This window comes from Epinephelus lanceolatus, chromosome 14 (genome assembly GCF_041903045.1).
Source record: "Epinephelus lanceolatus isolate andai-2023 chromosome 14, ASM4190304v1, whole genome shotgun sequence".
NCBI lineage: Eukaryota > Metazoa > Chordata > Actinopteri > Perciformes > Serranidae > Epinephelus > Epinephelus lanceolatus.
In genome coordinates this window covers 43,258,721-43,280,000 of record NC_135747.1, presented here as the reverse complement: position 1 = coordinate 43,280,000, position 21,280 = coordinate 43,258,721, and the positions used below count along the sequence as shown (strand labels likewise).

Here is a 21,280-nt window from a genome sequence, read left to right as displayed (position 1 = left end):
GTATTTAATAATATTTAAAAATATACATTTATTGATCATTTTATTCTGCTAATAGACGTCAGAGGTTTTCAACATGGAGGCTGTGACACCGTGTCTGAGAATGGACAGAAAAGGGAAGCATGAAAAACTGTGTAATCATTAATACGTCTAATTAATCAGTCAATAAAATCAGTAAATTATAAACAAATATTGACGAGTTGAATATAAGAATGTGTTTAGTGACAGTGACAGTGTCCAACCTGGAGATATGAAAAAGAATGGAGATGTAGAGGAACAAAATAACATTAGGGACTGTTCTTTGTTTATGAGGGGGGAGCAGGTGGTGCATTTTGGTTTAGGGGAGGGACATACACATTTAAATGGTTATGTTTAGTATTTATATTACTACAGATTTTAGAAGAAAACATGCCTTCCAAACCTGCCGGTGAGTTTGGGAGGCAGGTTTTAAAATGTCTACATTTATCAGCCAGAAACTGTAAAAACAGAAATTATTGTTGGATTTTCACATTTCTGTCGCTCCTTGGACAGAGATAAAAGAGATATTACATCACAATCACTTTATTAAAAAAACATTTAGGAGGCTTCATTTATGACACAAAATTCTTTCTTACAACTTCATTATTGCTCTGACATGTTCTCCCTGTGTCAGCGTGGGTTTCCTCCAGGTGCTCTGACATGTTCTCCCTGTGTCAGCGTGGGTTTCCTCCAGGTGCTCTGACATGTTCTCCCTGTGTCAGCGTGGGTTTCCTCCAGGTGCTCTGACATGTTCTCCCTGTGTCAGCGTGGGTTTCCTCCAGGTGCTCTGACATGTTCTCCCCGTGTCAGTGTGGGTTTCCTCCAGGTGCTCCGACATGTTCTCCCTGTGTCAGTGTGGGTTTCCTCCAGGTGCTCCCACATGTTCTCCCTGTGTCAGTGTGGGTTTCCTCCAGGTGCTCCCACATGTTCTCCCTGTGTCAGTGTGGGTTTCCTCCAGGTGCTCTGACATGTTCTCCCTGTGTCAGCGTGGGTTTCCTCCAGGTGCTCCGACATGTTCTCCCTGTGTCAGTGTGGGTTTCCTCCAGGTGCTCTGACATGTTCTCCCTGTATCAGAGTGGGTTTCCTCCAGGTGCTCCGACATGTTCTCCCTGTGTCAGCGTGGGTTTCCTCCAGGTGCTCTGACATGTTCTCCCTGTGTCAGTGTGGGTTTCCTCCAGGTGCTCCGACATGTTCTCCCTGTGTCAGTGTGGGTTTCCTCCAGGTGCTCTGACATGTTCTCCCTGTGTCAGCGTGGGTTTCCTCCAGGTGCTCTGACATGTTCTCCCTGTGTCAGCGTGGGTTTCCTCCAGGTGCTCTGACATGTTCTCCCCGTGTCAGTGTGGGTTTCCTCCAGGTGCTCCCACATGTTCTCCCTGTGTCAGTGTGGGTTTCCTCCAGGTGCTCTGACATGTTCTCCCTGTGTCAGCGTGGGTTTCCTCCAGGTGCTCCGACATGTTCTCCCTGTGTCAGCGTGGGTTTCCTCCAGGTGCTCCGACATGTTCTCCCTGTGTCAGCGTGGGTTTCCTCCAGGTGCTCTGACATGTTCTCCCTGTATCAGCGTGGGTTTCCTCCAGGTGCTCCGACATGTTCTCCCTGTGTCAGCGTGGGTTTCCTCCAGGTGCTCCGACATGTTCTCCCTGTGTCAGTGTGGGTTTCCTCCAGGTGCTCCGACATGTTCTCCCTGTGTCAGTGTGGGTTTCCTCCAGGTGCTCTGACATGTTCTCCCTGTGTCAGCGTGGGTTTCCTCCAGGTGCTCTGACATGTTCTCCCTGTGTCAGCGTGGGTTTCCTCCAGGTGCTCTGACATGTTCTCCCTGTGTCAGCGTGGGTTTCCTCCAGGTGCTCTGACATGTTCTCCCTGTGTCAGCGTGGGTTTCCTCCAGGTGCTCCAGCTTCCTCCCACAGTCCAAAGACATGCAGGTTAATTGGTGACTCTAAATTGTCCGTAGGTGTGAATGTGAGTGTGAATGGTTGTCTGTCTCTATGTGTCAGCCCTGTGATAGTCTGGCAACCTGTCCAGGGAAGGCTCCACCCCCACGCCCCCAACAGGACAAGTGGTTACACATAATGACGTAATTAATGAATAATAACTCATTTATGGTCATGCATTATCCACCAGTCACTCAGGGAGGCCGAAGGACAATTCTTCTTCTTCTTCTTCTTCTTATTATTATTATTATTATTATTATTACTACATCACAAACCCTAACCCTAAATAAAGAACAGTCCCTTAGAGTTTAATTTAGTAAATCAGAATGTAACCTAGCTACAATAAAAATAAATGTCAAAAAATAAACTTAATTTGGGCTTTATTTAAATACTTTACAGTGATAATGAGTGGCTGTTTTGTTTGTAAGAAAAACGTTATTTTAATTAATCTTTTTATTTTTGCAGATCGCAGTGAGGAGGCTTTATTGTGAAAGTCTGTCCCGGAAATCGCCGTGTCTCCTGCCTGTATCCTGACGCTGGTGTTAGCGGTGTTGGGATTCAGAGTGGCAGCAGGGGAAATCAGGGAAATCTGGGATATCTGGGAAAGGGGAGTCGGTGAAAACCGGGACTAAACCGGGCCAAATCCCGCCGAAGCCTCGGCCGTGTCTCCGCGGGTCTCTGACCGGACTCTTCTCCTCTGTGTCCCCGGAGCTGCTGCGGCTTTTCTCCCAGGATTCACCCCGGATCCGCACAGTAAGTAGCCCCATTCCCCTTCACCTAACCGCATCTCTGTCCCTCCACACTCAGCCTGCTGTCTGCTCTCTGTCTGCTGCTTATTAATTATGATCTGAAAAAAACTCATCAGCAAGTACAGATGCGTCATCCTGGACCTTTATTTTGGGACCGAACGGACGGCGGATCCGTTAATTAACATCCGCTGGAATAAAAGCCAATTAATCCCGTTAGTGGCTGCATGTGTCTGCAGAGAAAGGAGAAGGGGTGGAGGTGGTGGAGGTGGTGGAGGGGTGACAGAGAAAAAGGCTTTGATTCCCATCAGCCGGTGAAACGTATTCAGCACTGTCTGTATCTGCACACACGGAGCGGATCTGTGCTGCAGGCGCCGTTATTCGTTGTGCATGTGCGGTTTTTATCGGCGCTGTGCGGAGCGCCGCAGGGCCTGCAGAGCGCACAGTCCCGGCCTGGATGCGCAGGTCGGCCGGGGAGCAGCAGCCGGCTGACAGCGCCTCTCCTGCTGCAGCTCCGGAGGCCCGGCGTGCCGAGCTGACACCAGCAAGGCGTGGCATTCATATAGCATTACACAGCCGTGGGGCGTGTTCCCCCGCAGCTGCCTGCCACACTTGAACATGCACATGTATCAGGTGCATATGAAGACATGAATATGACCTCATCTCTGGTTGATTGTCTCTAATAAGCCTCCTGCTCAGGGTTCGCCTCCAGTCCCATTTACCAGTCATTTAGAATTCAGCATCATCAGACATGCAGGCCTGCCATCTGTCTGTCTGTCTGTCTGTCTGTCTGTCTGCGGGTCCACCTGTCTCACCATCCTGTCCTCCTGCCACACACTCACTGTCTGACTCCTTATAGTGAACCTGTCTGTCCTGTCCTCCTGCTGGTGGACCTGTCTGTGTCACATCAGGGTAGAAATACTGTCACCAACCTGCCGCGCTGAACATCAGGCTCTGTGCCACTGTAGCATCTGATGTATCTGTGTGAAGGTCTTTAAATGGAAACATTCTGGTGTAAAGTTGTTCAACATGTTTATGTCAAAGTTAACATGAAGATGGTTGTGGTGTAGGACTGTGACATATCATCTGGTTCACGATAACACCGGGTATTGTGATACTCGCAATATTTGGACTTGTTGACGTACTGATGTCACACTGTTACCCACGGCAACACCAAGCACGGCTGAAAGCGAAATGATTAGCAATTCTTCGGTGGTTCCAAAAAGAGGAGCAGCTTCTGTGGCGTCCTGAATGTCTCAAATTAAAATGTCTGAAAAAGCATTGAACGTAAGTGTTTGATGCGTGAAGACACCCTGAATACGTATGTAAAAAGTATCGTGACCAAGGAAACTTCGACATGTGCAGGAGCCGGGGATCAAACCGCCAATCTTCTGATTAGTGGAAGACCCGCTGGACCTCCTTAGTCACAGCCACCCTGTGGTCAATGCAGTTTCCTTCTTCTCTACAATGTGATAGTGTTTTCTCATGCACAAGGCCGTGTATGAAAATTCCTTATCCAAAGCTGTGATTATAGACTTCCAGTTTAATGAACCCTGACCCTGAAGGTGTATTTATAGACCTGCTTCATGGAGTACGACCAGCTGTAGATCCCTCAGGTCAAAGGCCCAGTGCCAGGTCTGGGTATTGTTTAATAAATCCCAGTACCACGAAAGTTACACCAATGGAGTACTTTATCTCATACCTTTTATTTCTACTTCATTTGATGTGAATAGAAGTATTCAGTTGCATGAAATGATGCCATACATTGAACCATTTCGTGTCACATACACTGCCCTTGAATTCATCTCACCACTGACTGTAGGAGCTGTAGCTGCTGCCGTAGTGGGTCAATCACACGTTGCATAAAAGTGAAGATAGCTGATTGACTTCAAGCAAAACTAAACAAGTAGTCACTTTGTTCTAGGTCCTGGTACAGATAGGTTCAAACGCAGGATCGTTTGGAGAGGTTTTGATACTACTTTGTATTGGGTTATTTCAGTCAGTGTTGAGTACAGATGCCGGCCCTACCTAGTGCACTCATACACAGGTGTTTTTCTTAGGGTTTTTCTTCCGTCGTTCTCAAAAAAAGTCCTGGCATCCACAAAAGCACCTTTTTTAAAAAATCTTTGTCCACATTAGGGTTGCCACGGTATGAGATTTCCACGGTACGATAATCATCTTAGAGAAAAAAATCACAATTTCATGGTATCACAGAATTTATCTTCTCATCAGTCAGAATGATCCTTAAAGGAATGAAAACAGAAGGGATATTGTTGGTTGAACAAATGTTTTATTACCATAATTGAAACTTGAAACATTTTGCTCATGGAAGTTTGTGTAAAAAGTCTCCTCTTAGAAAATAACTCAAATCAAGGAGAGACTCTCCGTCTTGTCTTGTAGCTAACAAATGTACACCGATGATAACCGTCAACTTTTATGCCACAGTATACCTTGAAACTTATATATCGCTGCAACCCTACTTCAAGCAAAACCATATAAGAAGTCATTTTATTCTAGACTTGGGTACAAAAAGGTCCAAACGCACGATCATTTGACTGGAGAAGTTTTGATACTGCTTGGTACTGGGTTATGTCGGTCAGTATCGAGTACCAATAGTGACATACATACACAGGTATTTTTGAAAGTTGGGTTTTCCTTCGTTCTCACAAAAAGTCCTGGCGTCCTCACAAGCACTGTTTTAAAATAGTCTCTGTTGAAGTGAGAATATGAAAACACAATAGAGGATCTGTCAAGAGCCATGTCAAACCAACAAGCGGTGATGTCATCTTAAAGCCATGTTGGCCAGTCACGCAAAGACGAAGAAGATGTTGGCCAATCAAAAGCCTGAAAACAGCTAGAGATGCAGGATGTTGGATTTTTTGCTGATATATAACAACTTATTTGGTCGATAACCAATACTGATGTATCCACTTATTTCCCCACCTAATTTTAGTGATCATCATAAAGTCTCTTCTGTAGTGGAATTAACGTCATATTATACATACATACTCTTAATCATGACGGCCCACCAGCTGATGAAGACAGGAAATATTATTCAGTGACTGTAATATTTATTCCTTGCGCTAAATAAGAAAAAGAATGTTGGTTGATCATTTTAAAGCTGATATCGGTCGATACAGATGACGTATCCATGATATCATGCATTCCTTAAAACAGCTTTTAATAGAAAGCTTTCTGACTGCGATAGCGCTTCGTAGCTGGTTCTGACGCCTCTGTTCTTCATTACAGTGAGGAGGAAGAGTAACTGTACATTTGCAGTGTATTTAGAAAGTATGGAGACTCCATTACTGTTTTCATATTTTAAGTTGAAGTCTTTCGCTAAAATCACTGAAATATACATTTCCCCTCATCAATCTACCGTCAGTACCCCATGATGACAAAGCAAAAACAGAATTATAGAAATTTTTGCCAACCTTTTTGAAAAGGAAAAACTGAAATCAATAACTTTGTTGAAGGAGCTTTGGCAGCGATCACAGCCTGAAGTTTTCTTGGGTCTGACTCCACGAGCTCTGCACACCTGGATTTGGGGATTTTCTGCCATTATTCTCTGCTGATCCTCTGAAGTTCTGTCAGGTTGGACGGACACCGGCATCGTTCAGCCATTTTCAAGTCTCTCCACAGATATTCGATCAGGTTCAGGTCAGAGCTCTGCTGGGCCGCTCTCGGACAATTCCAGTGTTGTACCTAAATCACTCCTGCACTGTGTTGGTGGTGTGATTTCAAACACTGGCATTTACCTGATGGAAGAAGTACTCAGATCTTTAGTGAGAGTAGCCTCGTGGCAGACAGGAAACATACTCGCCTGTTACAGTGGCGTAAAGAGTGGTGATGTAAAGAGTTAATTTCAGACCCTGGTTGGTGCCAAAGAAGTGTTGAGATTTTATACCCAGAATTAACCCTGCCACATGGAAACATAGCAGTTCTCACTTTTGTTTGACACTTCTTGCCAAGTTGCTTGTTGCCTTTTCAGTACCTTTTCAAAAGAAATCAAACAAACTTGCTCAGGTTTCAAAGGTTTAAATGCTTGTAAAAGATGTCTGAATGCAGCCCAAGAAAACTGATGTGTCTACAGGTTTCAAAGAGTTGAAGGTCATTTGTGGGAACTTTTGCCATCTCCATCCCAAGTGGGCGGTGACCATGTTTCCCTGCCCTTTGTCCAAAGCAAACTGGAACAAGCTTCAACCTCACTGTCACTTTAAAAGGGAAACATGAGGACAGAAAGTAGATGGTTAATTCCTTTAGTGTTGCTAAGACACTTAATTTGTTCTACTCATGCATTGATATTACGACAGACCTCACTAAACTACATTGTAAATTCAAGGGTGGTTTAAACTAAATTGAAATTCTCCTTTAAATGTTTGAACCACAGTAAAATATTTGATTGTACATTTACAGTAATTAACTGGCTACTAGTTTTCACAATAAGTTAGTGCTGTATTAGCCCTCTGAGGCAAATTGTAATTTGTGATATTGGGCTTTATAAATAAAATTGTATTGAATTATATAAATATATGTAATGCGAAACAGCATTTTGTTTTTATGTACCCCATAAAAATGACAAAGAAATCTATCTGAATTAATTTTTACAGTAAATTGTGGTGAAATGACAGCTGTATACGGTGCCTACATATTACTGTGATTTAGCAGTATGCTTCTGTAAAATTACTATATTTACCTGCGTGAATCTCACAATAAAATTCTGAATTTGGTCAAATGAGGTGATAAAAATGTCATTTATTGTGAAATATTACAGTTCCATATTGTAACTTCCTGGACATAATTCGCAGTGTAGTGATGGGGTATTCAGTCTGTAACCATCGGAGCTGATGTGTAGTCGTTCAGACACAGACGTCTCTCCTCTGTAACACACTCGCGTGCAGTAAAGTGGGGCAGAATTCAACATCTCCCGGTGGTGTCGAGGGTTAACTGGAGTATAAAAATCCCTCCTGGCCTACTTCAGCTGAAGGCTGCTGCGACTGTCAGCTTCACATGTGAGACCTGCAGGGTCCTGGTTCAGTATCCCTCACTGTTGGATCGTGCTCATTTCACTGTCGTAACTGCACTTCCCAATGCTCCGTCTCTAACTGAAGCAGTGTGGTATTATCTGTGAATTTTTTTGTTGAGTGAAGTTTTAGTAGATTTTTGTCTTTGTGTTGATGCTGTTTGAGCAGCTGGTTGTTATTAATATGGAGGTGAATCAGCCGGAGAGTCCTGATACAATGAAGAACTGATTTATGAAGATGCTGATTCAGGGGGATTATAATTTTGGGATTTGATTGTTTTTTGCAATGTCTGGTAACTTTTGGCTCCATGAGGCACTGAAGGTGGCGATGTTGGTCTGTCCTCTTTGTTAGATATCGTGACCACTGGACAGATTGTCTTCTGATTTGCTGCGGGTATTTTCAGCCCCCTCAGGATGATGGTTTTGATAATCCCAGATCTTTTCTCAAACACCACAGTCAGGTCCGAATTTCTGCTGATCAACACTTTTGTCCAAAACAAGTTACCTCAAAGCTGCTTGATTTTTTTGTAGATGTTTATTTGATGTGCCCAGATTCCATGGGCACATGGAATGATGCGTACTGTTCTGCACAAACAGGAAATTATATAAGATTTGAGTCAATTAGCGTCAGTCAAACTGTGACTGTGGAATGTGACTGAAAATTAAACTTCACAAACAAACACAATGGTTTTTGTTTTTTTTAACAAGTTTGTTTTCTGAGATTTTCCTACAGCTGTTTTTTTCACCAGCTACATTTTGTGTGAATGTTTTGCAGCTGTGAGCAGCTTCTCCATTTCCTTTTTGGCATGTAGGGACGTAATGTAGCCTTCTTCAACTTCACACTTAAAACTCAAGTCTTTATTAGTGTCAATACTTATGAAGCATACTTGTTGTCAAGTTTGTATCATGAACATACCGCATGAAAACTTGATACGAGTAGCTGTGAAGGCTGCAAGTCAAAGAAAAAAAATCCACTTTTACTCTGGAAATATCATCAAAAAGAAAGGGGGCAGATTGCCATGAACTCAGTGAGCACAGTTGTACTTCTCTGAGGATCATTTCAACTTTACCACAGAGCAAGATGTCCCCTTTGCACCCACAGTATTAGCAATGTACTCCATCCATCCATTTTCAATGGCTTATCCGAAGCCAGGTCACAGGAACAACAGGCTAACCAAAGCACCCCAGACATCCCTCTCCCCAGCAACACCTTCCAGCTCCTCCTGGAGGACCCCAAGACATTCCCAGGCCAGATGAGATATGTAATCCCTCCAGCTTGTTCTGGGTCTGCCCCGGGGCCTCCTACCAGTTGGACCTGCCTGGAACACCTCTAACTACCTAGCGACATACAGTCAAAGTAATATGGATGTAATAAGTTTGGATAACAGCGTAGGGGTCATCAGATAAGGACTTCAAAATGAAACATCAGCATCGGCCCGAAATGAAAAGTTCTGCCCGTATGAAAAGCCAATAAGATAACGCTATAATTACGAGGCCTTGCAGGTCCAGTGTGAAGGATTTAGGGAGATGCATCGGCAGAACTAATACAGAGTTTTTGTGCTGATATCCAATATGCTGATATGTATCAAATTATTTCGCAGATAAGTGATACAGATATCGATACATCCACTTTTATCCCCCACCTAATTTCAGTGATCATCAAGTCTCTACTGTAGTGGAATTAACATCACATTATACATACATACTCTTATGGTGACGGCCCACCAGCAGATAGAGACAGGAAATATAATAATGTTCAGTGTATGTAATATTCAATCATTGTGCTAAATATGAAAAACCATGTCGGCCGATTCTGATAGTTCACTTCCAAGCTGATATTGGATACCAATGACGTGCTGAAACTATCGTTCGTCACTAAAAACAGCTATCACCAGAAAGCTCTCTGACTGTGATGGCACTATGATACTTCTGTTCTTCAGTACAGGAGGAGGAAGAGTTACTGTACATTTACAGTGTATTTAGAAAGTATTGAGACCCCTTCACTGTGTATGTAGTTTATAATCACCTGAAAATAAGTATAGTTGTGTTTTTGTTACCTCAGTCTTGCGGGAAACAAACACCGGCCTCTCGGGTGAAAGTCAGTGGTGTTGGACCCATCCACCACCACTCCCGCCCACCCTACTTGGTCTTCCACCGCCTTAACTTCCCGCTGCGTTTCCCACTGACGCTGACCAGCTGCATATCATGCCATCATGAAAGGACAGCTTTTTCGTCAAGGTCTGATGCCAGAACTCACTGACCAAGCACCAGATTTCAACGACTTCGGAATAAGACCGGGTTGAACTTTGTTTTGGTCTCACTTCTTCTGGATTTAAGCTCTCTGTTTACTTTCCTCACTTCCATTTCTCTTCTCATGCGCCGAGCTGAACTGACAATCAATCATTCATTTGCCGATGTGCTCCGCTGCGCCGACACTGATTCAACATGCTGAATCTGTGGGAAAAAAAGGTCAGCTATCGCCAACAAGCGCCAATGGTGAGGGACACACCGCATTGACGAGGATGGCACCATTGGCCCCACGGCCATCCTCAGCTTGGTGTTTTGGGGCCTAAAGTCAATGTGGTTTTCTTATTTTGCCCAGTCAGTGTGCACATTTTGAAAAGCATTGTATTTTTTGTCTCTATCTGGCAGTAAGCCATCAGGATAACAGATGGAAAATAATCTGTGCATATCCCAGCATCAGCAGTCAGCCGAAGTGTTCTGGAAAATATCAGCATATTGGCAGAAAGTTTAAGATCATGCATCCTGACTTCAGAGTCTTCCTCAGGAACACTTAAATACTCGAGTGTTGTGGGAACTGTACATCTGCGTCTCCAGGCTCCAGAGAGACATACATGTGGGTCGTGTGTACTTCCTCTGGCAGCTCCGCTGTCATCTTGTAAACATCAGAGTCAGTGTGCTGGTTACATCTGTATCAGCTGCTCTGCTGCAGTTTGTCTCAATACGCTCACTGGTGAGTGCGAGAGGTCAGACCGGGTCACCATCTGATGTTGTTGTTTTCTTCTTCTTCTGTCTGTCTGTCTGTGTCGCTCTCTCGCCAAGTGTATGGAAAAGTCATCCTTTCTTCTCTCAGGAAATTCCTCCTGGTCCCAGGAGACAGACAGACACACAGACACACAGACAGACAGACAGACAGAGGGTGTGATGGAGCAACAGAGCAGAGCTGCTACAGAGGGACGCTCGAGGCCTCTCATCTTATTTAGTCTTTTATTTTGTTGTGAGCGTTACTCTATCACAGATGTGGAAACTGTTTTGACACATTTTGTCCTTGGTGTATTCAAGGAAGCTCAGACATTTGAGATTTAACATTTGGCCCCATCATTTCAATACAAAAAAATACCATCACTGTCAGACAGTAGGGGTGAGAATCACCTTAGGCCCCACGACACGATATTATCATGATACTTAAAGGAACAGTGCAAGATTTCACAACAGTAAACACAAATTCAACCAATCCCCAGGAAGTCTGCGCGAACTGGCAATTATGTCCAGTTACTGCAATTTTCTGGTAATTTGACCAATCACAGTAGTTTCCTGTGAGACTCACCAGTCATAGCACATGCTGAATGAAATTAAATATAATATTAAATATAAAAGTTGCCTTCAATTGTCAATGAATTATACAAAAAAGTTGCAACTATTTTTGCAATTACAGTAACATGCATTGCGATATTTTAGAAAAGCTGCTGTGAAATCAGACATCTCAGACCACAGCGGTCGGAATAAAAGAAAAAGCCCACAACATCCTGAAGGGACGGATATTATTATATTATTCTGTGCCGATTTTCTTTCCCCGCCTTTGTAGGTCAACAGGTGAAATTAGTCATATTTCACACGTTCATTATCTTAAAGGACAACTTCGGTATTTTTCAACCTGGGCTCTATTTCCCCATGTGTATGTGTGCGTATGATTCATGGGTACCACTCGTTCTAAAATTGGTTCAGTATTGAGCCGCGAAACGAGCTAAAACGGTAATGGGGGCAAATGCGTCCCGTATAAAAGTGCTTTTTTTTAGCCACTGACCGGTTCAGATCGCCAGTGCTATCTCTGTAGATAGCATATGGTAGCGGCCCTGGGGCAGTGGTGACTGTGAATGAGTGGAGTCAGCTGTCAGTCAGTGTTGGAGCAGAAAGGCGGAAGTTGTCCCCGCTTGGTAATGTAAATGAGTATGTGTGTGTGAAGTGTGTGTTACGCTAGAAGAGTCAGAGGACGGAGTTTTTTACGTGCTACCCCCTGGAGTGTTACCGGAGTTTTTGGAGTGCTCAAATAAACGGGCCTTTTTCCCGAATGCAAGAACAGGATGTCGCGCAACACCCCGTACAGCTTTCATAGGCTGCCTTTGTCGGATGGCGAGATGCTGAAGTTGTGGCTAGTTGTGCTACAAATGGATGCTAACACTCCTGTCCAGACACTGCGCCTTGCAGACCATTAGGTCTGCAGTGCTCACTTCTCCCAAGATGACTACTGCCAGCCGAAGAAGAGAAGACATCCAATCCCGAAACACCTCTTCCTCAAGAAAACGGCTGTCCCACGAGTAGAGAGAGCTACAGACACAGTGGAGCAAAGCTCGTGACATCACACAGCCCAGAGGTAAGGGAAAGGCTAAGTTAGCATGCTATTTACAGAGATAGCACTGGCGATCTGAACTGGTCAGTGGCGAAAAAACACACACTTCACACACACATACTCATTTACAATACCGAGCGGGGACAACAACACTGACTGACAGCTGACTCCACTCATTCACACTCACCACTGCCCCAGGGTCGCTACCATATGCTATTTACAGAGATAACACTGGCGAGCTGAACCAGTCAGTGGCGAAAAAAAAGCACTTTTATACGGGATGCATTTGCCCCCATTACCGTTTTAACTCGTTTCGCGGCTCAATACTGAACCAATTTTAGAACGCGTGGTACCCATGAATCATACGCACACATACACATGGGGAAATAGAGCCCAGGTTGAAAAATACCGAAGTTGTCCTTTAAGTTGGATTTAAACCAGGGGCCTAAATGTGGACTGAATATCTGTATCCTATAGTGAGAGTGTCCTGAGCTGTAGTGAGTAGTGAGTAGTGAGCAGTGTGCAGTGTGTGTAGTGTGTGCAGTGTGTGTAGTGTGTGCAGTGTGTGTAGTATAATGCAGCATTCCTGTGTAGTGGTTCTGTATCGCAGTGTGTTTTGCTGTGTCAGTGCTGAACCTGCAGAGACACTCACATTAAACAGCATTAGGAACCAGGAAACTGGAGATAGGGTGTGTGTGTGTGTGTGTGTGTGTGTGTGTGTGTGTTCATTCATGGCTCTCTGTTGGAAGGTCGACTGTTTGTCTGGTCGGTACTTATCTACTTATTTCAATACCATCAAGGCTGCAAGGCATTCTGGGTAGATGATATTTGAACTGGCCTGATGAAGAGTGGCTGCTGTGGCTTCAACATCGTCCATGTTTAACATCATGCTAACTGGCTAACCTGAAAGCTACATACCTACTTACTCTAGTTGGGGTTTTTGCGTTCCTTTAGGAACATATCGACCACTGATGAACAGTTTCCGCCCTCAGTGGGATTTATTTCTTTTCATCAATGTTTCCTTGTTGGTCGCTTTACCTGCTTCCACCTCTCACTGCACGGATGTAGGGATGGGTTTTGAGAGTAGGGTTGGCGCTGGACAAGGACAGGGATTCGGTAGGGGTAGGTAAAAAATCGATACAGCATAGTATCCCAATATTTTTGTGTGGCAATATATCGTCACACAGTGCCAAGCATCAGTTTTGCCTTTTCAGTCCACTAGATACACTTAGCTGCTGCAAAAAATGACTGGCGTGAGATGAACTGACTTTATCTTATTAGATAAACAGAATTTGACAAAGTTTTCAAATGGGGACAAATTTTACAGTTGAGAAAAGGTAATAAATCGCAATATTTCATCACAATACTCAGCATGTCACAACATCTAAAATCCCAATAATATCGTATTGTGACTAAAGTGACTTTATCCTTTTTTAGCCTTTGTGAATTTATGAGTAGCTCTGAGGATCAGAAACAAGTCTCTTTGCATGTGATTGGTTCTCTCCTAAATTCAAAATACTTTCAGATGATGCATGATGATGGTTGATGAACAGATGATTTTCATTTGCAGTCATAATACTCAGGAAAGTTTTTCACATGCTGTCGCTGCAGGGTGCTGCAGGGTGCTGCGTACCGGACAGCTGCCCCATAAGTGTAGGCTGGCTGTTTAGTTTAGGAGGCGCTTGCTTCAACATGCTGCAGAGTTTTCTATAGGTGGAACATTTTAAATCGGCGGTATTGCAGCCGAGCACATTTTGGAAAATGTGGAAAGCCAAAATCATGATCATGATTAAAACTGGATTGTACTAGGGCTGTCAACAAATATTCTAAATTCGAATTTAAATTTGAATTTGAAACAAAAAATGGACCTTCGAATGTGAAGATTGATATTCAGATGTGGAGAAAAAAAAAACACCACCGCAGCTGTCCTCTTTGCGAGTGGGCGTTGCCCTGGGCCGCTGCACTGAACGCACTGCATGGGCCACGCCGCCCGTGGAAGTGCTGCGACGCGCAGCGCACCGAAATTCTCGCGCAAGCCGGAGCACTTCCATTCACATCAGACACGCATTTCTCCACGCTGGTTGACAAGTGGTTCTGCTCCCAGCTGTTGTCTCCGTCACACCAGGGCCACACTGCCTGCGAAGCGCAGCGCACCGAAATTCTTGCGCAAGCCGGAGCACCTCCGTTCACATCAGACGTGTATTTCTCCGCGCCGGTCGACAAGCGATTCTGCTCCCAGCTGTAATTTTTCCATCATGGGTAACTGCCCGGCTTGACACATTCGCTCGCGACTTGCGCAGAAAATAGACCAGACGCCGAAATGATCGCTGCAGGGCCGTTGGCGGAGCTGCACAGCGCGGCCGGTGTGGATGACACAATCGGTTAACATGGGCGCCGAAAGGAAACTGGCTTCGCTTCTCGGCGCTTCGAGGCTATTCGCGGCGCTTCCATGGGTGGTGTGGCCCTGGCGTCACCCGGCTTGACACATTCGCTCACGGCTTGCGCAGAAAATAGACCAGACACCGAAACGATCGCTGCAGGGTGCGAGCCAGCCACGGAGCTGCGCAGCGCAGTTGGTGTGGATGACACAATCGGTTAACATGGGCGCCGAAAGGAAACTGGCTTCGCTTCTCGGCACTTCCGCGGGTGGTGTGGCCTGACAGGTCAGAGAGGGAAGGGCAAGCGAGAGGTCCGCGGCCATTTATAACGTAATGTCATAGATAATTGTTTTATGTGTTTTCATGTGTAGGTATGTAAATGTTTTCAAAGACATGTATGTTGAAATAAAAATACCTACAAGTAGTTATGTTTCCTTGTATTAATACATATACAAGTATGTTTCCTTGTATTAGTTTGCACTCTTGTGGACATAATGCGAAAAAAAAAATTTGAATGGTTCGAACCTATGAGTTATTTTTAGAAGGAATATTCAAATGTCATTGTTGAGCAATTTTGACAGCCCTAGATTGTACCACCCTACACCATACTGCCCGTTGTGTTTGCATGACCGTTTGTTTACAGAAGAATTTCAGCATCATTTTAGCCAACAAGACGCCAGAATATTCAGCAGGGTTTTCCTGATCATTATAAGAACCAGGGCACGGCAGTTCTCCCTTTTTGTTTTCCTCTGCATCTCGCCTGCTTGTGTGGATCCAAAGAAAAACCAAACAACACCTCAGAGTTGACACAGTGTAGCTCAGCGATAGCCTGCAGCTGCACTTTCGGAACAGAAGAGGCTCAGACCTGATAAACGTTAGGTTTCCAACACCAGACATCGAGCCAAAAAGCCCATCATTTGTAATTTTCCTCCGACAGACTGTTCATCAGGGGTGGGTGATATGGAGCTAAAATAATAATATCATGATATTTCAGTGTATTTTTGCGCTAACAATATTCTTGACAATATACCAAATTATTTAAAAAATATTTAATTTAATTGTAAAACACAGCATTGCAACAAAGCTTGTGGAACGCTGGGTTCTTGAACAGAGTTTTGGAGCCTCAGGGCGACACAGATAACCACAGCGATGACCCAGCTGACCAGCCGAGGTAGATTAACAGCCGTGTTCACATGTAGAGTAATAAACTGGCCTAGTTTCAGTCGGGTTGAGATTAAATATTGGATTAGAGGTGAAAGAAAAGCTCGTAAAGAAGCAAATCTGAGGTGTTTCCATTTTTTGTTTATGGAGTCACAATTCAACAGAAAAACTGAACACTGTGATATAAAAATCAACATGATTAAATCTGTCTGTGCACAATAATGAGGCACAAAGGTTTTAAATGCTGAAGTAAAAAGAAGGAGATGAAAATCAGTAAATAAGTGTTTCACATTGTTTAAAGACATTTAAGGACATTTTAAGGTCAAACACACAGACGGCCTTTGCTTCATGTGTTTGGCACTAAGAGCTGAATCTGTATCTGGTATCCTGTTATATCTCATATTAATGCTGATCTGAGTGTGTGTGTGTGTGTGTGTGTGTGTGTGTGTGTGTGTGTGTGTTTGTGTGAGCAAGTGAGCGCTCTGATAACATTTTCTGCTGTTTGTTGTTGAAACAGGCGACTGCCAGCTGAATGCAATGACTCAGCCTGCGTCTCTCACACACACACACACACACACACACACACACAGGGGTAGTATTAATGGAGTATCCAGATGAGGTAACCATACTCCAGTTTCCTGTGTCTCCCCTCGGTGAGCGGCTCTGTAAACACAATGGACTCACTGACAAACAGCAGCTCAGTTAACGGACTCGACGTGTTGACTTCTTAATATTTTAACACGTTCGTACATTTTAACGTTAAACTGGATCTGACTGGTTCTGTGATACTATTTATATGCTGGGAAACCCTGACAAACCCTGCAGGGGTCAGAGGTCAGGAGGCCGTTTCGAAAGCTGAGATCGGTCTGAAGGACATTCCTCTCATAGTCCCAGTGATGTGGTCACAGAACAAGGAATTCTGGGAAAATAAAGTGTAAGGTGTCACTGGCTGGCGCTGTTGTCACTGACAAATTCAGTCAGCTGTTTGTACAAACTCAAAACACAAAAAGAGTTTAGGTCACTCAAACAGACTGGAAGACTTTCTGTAGACCATTTTTTATTTACCAATTTAGCTGATACCAATGTTTTTGTTGTTGTTTATAATGATCTTGTTGTTGTTTATTCCCCCTTTGTGCCAGGGAAACAAAGAAATCTTAATTACAAAAAAAATTAAATGTATTATCGTTATTCAGTCCTTTATTAAATTATTTTTTGAAAATAACCTTCTTTCACATTAAAATCATCTTTAAAAGAACTGCTTCAGAAACTTTTTACTTTTTAAAATACATAGTAATAATATCTATTTTATTTAGTCTGTGGAAACATCAACAAATTTCTCTTTCAAACAGCACATTTAAACATTTTAAGGTCTAAATCTAATAAGGCCTAGCTGCTAGGCTAATTTATACAATGTAAAATGCCATAGGCTTGTGCTAATAACGTTAGCATGTTGTATTTGTGGGGAAAATGTGTCCAGATAAAGACAAGTGTTTGTCTAAAGTGTTTGTTTAATGTGTTTAATGTGTGTTTTGAATCAACTAAACTTTACAGCACTTCACAGAAAGTCCACCGCCGACTAGTGTTTTGGAGGTGTAACTTCAGGGGATGACTCTGCATAGAGCTGATGCACAAGTATAAATCCATCTTTACGCTTTCCATGTAGGCACGTGGAAGGGCAGAGAGGCCCCAAAGCAGAGTCATACCACCCAAATATAATACTGCAGATGACCAAGGTGGTCCTTACTGAAATGCACTGAGATTAAATACTCAGTCTGAGTCCATTCAGTGGTGAGAACGCTCTGATCCTTGTCATTTAATCATCTTCAGATCCAGAGTCCAGTTTAGAAAATCCACATCTGACAACTGAACAGCACTGATCTGCACTGACAGAGTAAAGCTTCTAAATATAACATCATGGTGGCTTCAGCTTTGTTTTCATACGTTCCTTCAGTGTTGTGTTTGTATGGAGGGAAATATCTGTTGGATCTGCTGTGGCAGGAAGTTTCAGCCTCCCTTCATCTGCAGCTGGAAGAAACACTTAAGATCCAGTTGTGAACCAACAGCAGCGGCACTGTCTGTCTGCCTGTCTCTCTCTGTCTCTGTCTGTCTGTCCGTCCGTCTTTAATTCCACACAGCTGTAGACTGGTTCTGGCTGCTGTTACTGTTCAGTCCCCCTTCTTGGAAAATTTAATCTCATTTCTTCTTCTCAGTGTGTTTCTTTTTTTTTATTCTTTTATTTTTCCCTCTCGTGTTTTTCCTCGGCTGCACGACGCTCGCCAAGCCACTTCCCTCTCCCTCTCTCTCTGTCTTTGTGTCTCTGTGTCTCTGAGTGTCTCTCGACCCTCGTGGAGATCCAGGGGCAGGCTGTGCAGCTGGGAATCAGGACTGTCGTTCTGACTGTGCTGAGTCTGACTCTGTTTCCTTTAAGTTTCCACACTCTGCCTCGGAGGTGGAAGAAGAAGAAGAAGAAGAAGAACTCAGATTCTTTACTAAAAAATCAAACTCAGGAAAACTTTATTGTCCATGTGTCTGTCCTGTGTCTGTCTGGCAGTCTGTCCAGGGTGTCCCCCGCTTCTCACCCAGTGTCAGCTGGTATCGGCTCCAGCCCCCCGGCGACCCTGAGTAGGATGAGTGGTAACAGATGATGGATGGTTATTGTGATATTTAATTTTCTCCGTTTCGCCCAAACTGACCTGGAAGTAGGTGAAGTTGTGTCAGAAACCCTCCGTCTGTTTCTACAGTCAGATACCTGCAGTTTGTTTTTACTCCTGGCTACGGCACATTTTTATGGCTCTGCGCCAGCGACAATCATGGCTGATGGCATAATGTTTTCAGGTTGTCCTCCCATCCATCCCAACATACATCCATCCCATTCTTGTGAATCATATATCTTAAGTCCTTGAGAGAATTTCCTAAAATTTGGCACAAACGTCCACGTGGACTCAAAGATGAAGTGATTAGAATTTGGTGGTCAAAGGTCAGTGTAACATTGTGATTGTCTCATTCTCGTGAACCATGATATCTCAATAACACCCTAAGGGAATTCCCTGAAGGGTGTTTTTCTGGGAACTTTTGCCTTTTATGATAGGGCAGCTGGAGATAGACAGAAAAGTGCCCTTCCATTTGGATGCATGGAAGGGCAGGGAGGTTTGCTCTCCCTGCCTTAGGCTCTGTGTGTAGGCCCTAGAAAAGGCAGAGAGGCCCCAGAACACAGCAGTACTGCCAAGTATCTTCTTCTTCTTTCGGCTGTTCCCTTTAGGGGTCGCCACAGTGAATCATCTGCCTCCATCTAACCCTGTCCTCTGCATCCTCTTCTCTCACACCTGCTGACTTCATGTCCTCTTTTACTATATCCATAAATCTCCTCTTTGGTCTTCCTCTCGGCCTCTTGCCTGGCAGTTCCAACCTCAGCATCCTTCTACTGATATATTCTCTATCCCTCCTCTGAACATGTCCAAACCATCTCAGTTTGGCCTCTCTGACTTTATCTCCAAAACATCTAACGTGAGCTGTCCCTCTGATGTACTCGTTCCTGATCCTATTTATCCTCATCACTCCCAAAGAGAACCTCAACATCTTCATCTCTGCTGCCTCCAGCTCTGCTTCCTGTCTTTTCCTCAGTGCCACTGTCTCTAAACCAAACAACATTGCTGGTCTCACCACCGTCTTGTACGCCTTTCCTTTTAATCTTGCTGCTACTCTTCTATCACACATGCCAAATATAATACTGCAAATTGAAATAAAGTTTTCTTTGAGTTTCTTTAAGTGCATTTGTTGCAGAATTAGACAAAAGTAAATACGCTGTGTTTTACCATCATTGTAAATGTATTTTGGGTCACCCAGTAGCTCAGAGGGTAGAGCAGGCGTCCCGTGTACAAAGGCACTTACCTTGCCACAGTGGTCATGGGCATTCCTGCCTGCAGCCCTTTGCTGCATGTTGTCCCCCCTCTCTTCCCCTCTCACACTTGAATACTGTCCTGTCCAATAGAGGCAAAAAGCCAAAAATCATCTTTTAAAAAAAGAAAAAGACTCTATGTGCCAAATGAGCAGAAACTGTACATGTGAGAAGGGAAAGACACAGTGCATGTAACAACGGTAAAGTGACTTGCTGTCTCAGAGCATCAACAACAGATGCACCCAGGATGGCTAACGTGTGACACATGGATGTAAAAGTTCACTCACCAAATGGCGATATGTTCTTAAAGAAACTGTCAAAAGGCAGAGAAATAAAAACCGGACAGCAGCACTAAGTTAGCTGTTAGCCTGTTAGCTTTACACTGTAGCACAAAGCAGTAAAACCAGTCACAGACGCAGTGCTAATTACACCCTGAGCTGTGCCACACAGGCTTTAACATGTGTGTCACTGGTGTTTGAAGGAGATGATGTTAGTATAAAGTGTGTGTGTGTGTGTGTGTGAGGGCGAAACAAAGTGACAGTGTGTTTAGGGTTTGTCGGTTGGTCAGTCGGCCTGGTTTGAAGTAACTGTTGACACGGCGAGTTGTGAGTGTGTGCACGTGTGGGTGTCGCTGGCTTGAAGAAACTGTTGATACTGTAAGCCTGTCTGTTTTCCACTGCTCACACTGAGAGAGAAAAGTACAGGCGGTGAACCTGCGTGTGTGTGTGTGGTTGGATGTGTGTTATAATGTTATGGCTCGCTGTACGCCTGGAACAGCTACTGTTTTTCTGTGCTGGCTCTTTCATACATGAAAACACACGCACACTCGCACGTGAAGCAAGTCCAGACCAAACCGCAGCGACCTCCTATATCCAGACAGCTCTCAGCGGAGATGGAAAATATGTGAGCTTCTCTTCTGTCTGCAGACTTTTGTGTCAGTGTGAATCAAAACAGTGTGTGTAGATGTGGATTAAAACGGCGAGGCTCGCTGTGCCGCCTGCATGCAGAGAGTGCACGACTGGATGAGCTGTGACAGAGGTCATGCTTCAGACTCGCTGCGGTATCTGTACTGTCGCCCACTGATGTGCAGAAATGGCTGGACGTTATTGAGGGTTTTATTTTGGGGAAATCGAACACACAGTATCTGCACAGGAATCAAGTGTGGTTGACTTGTGACTGGAGGGCTGCCAGCTCAAATCCTCCGACTGCTTTGGAAAAATGTGTGGATGGAAAGTGAATGCGGAATAAGCTCGCCTACTTCAGCAATTACTGTGTAGGTGTCTTTCAACAAGGAACACTTCGCCCAAACTCCTCGACTTCTCTAAAAAACAGATGTACTCTGCAGTCGGTGTATGGCCACATCCCAGTCACCACACTCAAGGACTTTGGGGTGCATTCCTGGGAAGTCGCAAGGGTTGTTCCGCTGTCAAATCATCAACTCCATGAGGGCGCTCTCGCAGGCGTTTTGAGCCCTTTATGCATGTGTGCATTTCTGCAGACTCTGCCTGAGGGAGTAACCCACAGTTCATAGCCTTGTGGCGTTGAA

The 21,280-nt window shown here is 44.2% G+C and overlaps 1 protein-coding gene across 4 annotated transcripts in view; it reads left to right on the top strand.

The window, feature by feature from the left end:
* The first annotated feature begins 2,475 nt into the window (after positions 1–2,475).
* Positions 2,476–21,280, top strand: part of raph1a (Ras association (RalGDS/AF-6) and pleckstrin homology domains 1a) — a 94,284-nt gene continuing 75,479 nt past the window's right edge. For 2 of the 4 annotated variants that reach the window (XM_033617427.2, XM_033617425.2), the window contains exon 1: positions 2,476–2,696. The gene's annotated coding sequence lies outside the window, so the exon portion shown is untranslated. The remainder of the gene's footprint in view (positions 2,697–21,280) is intronic. The other 2 variants (XM_033617428.2, XM_033617426.2) reach the window with 1 other exon arrangement.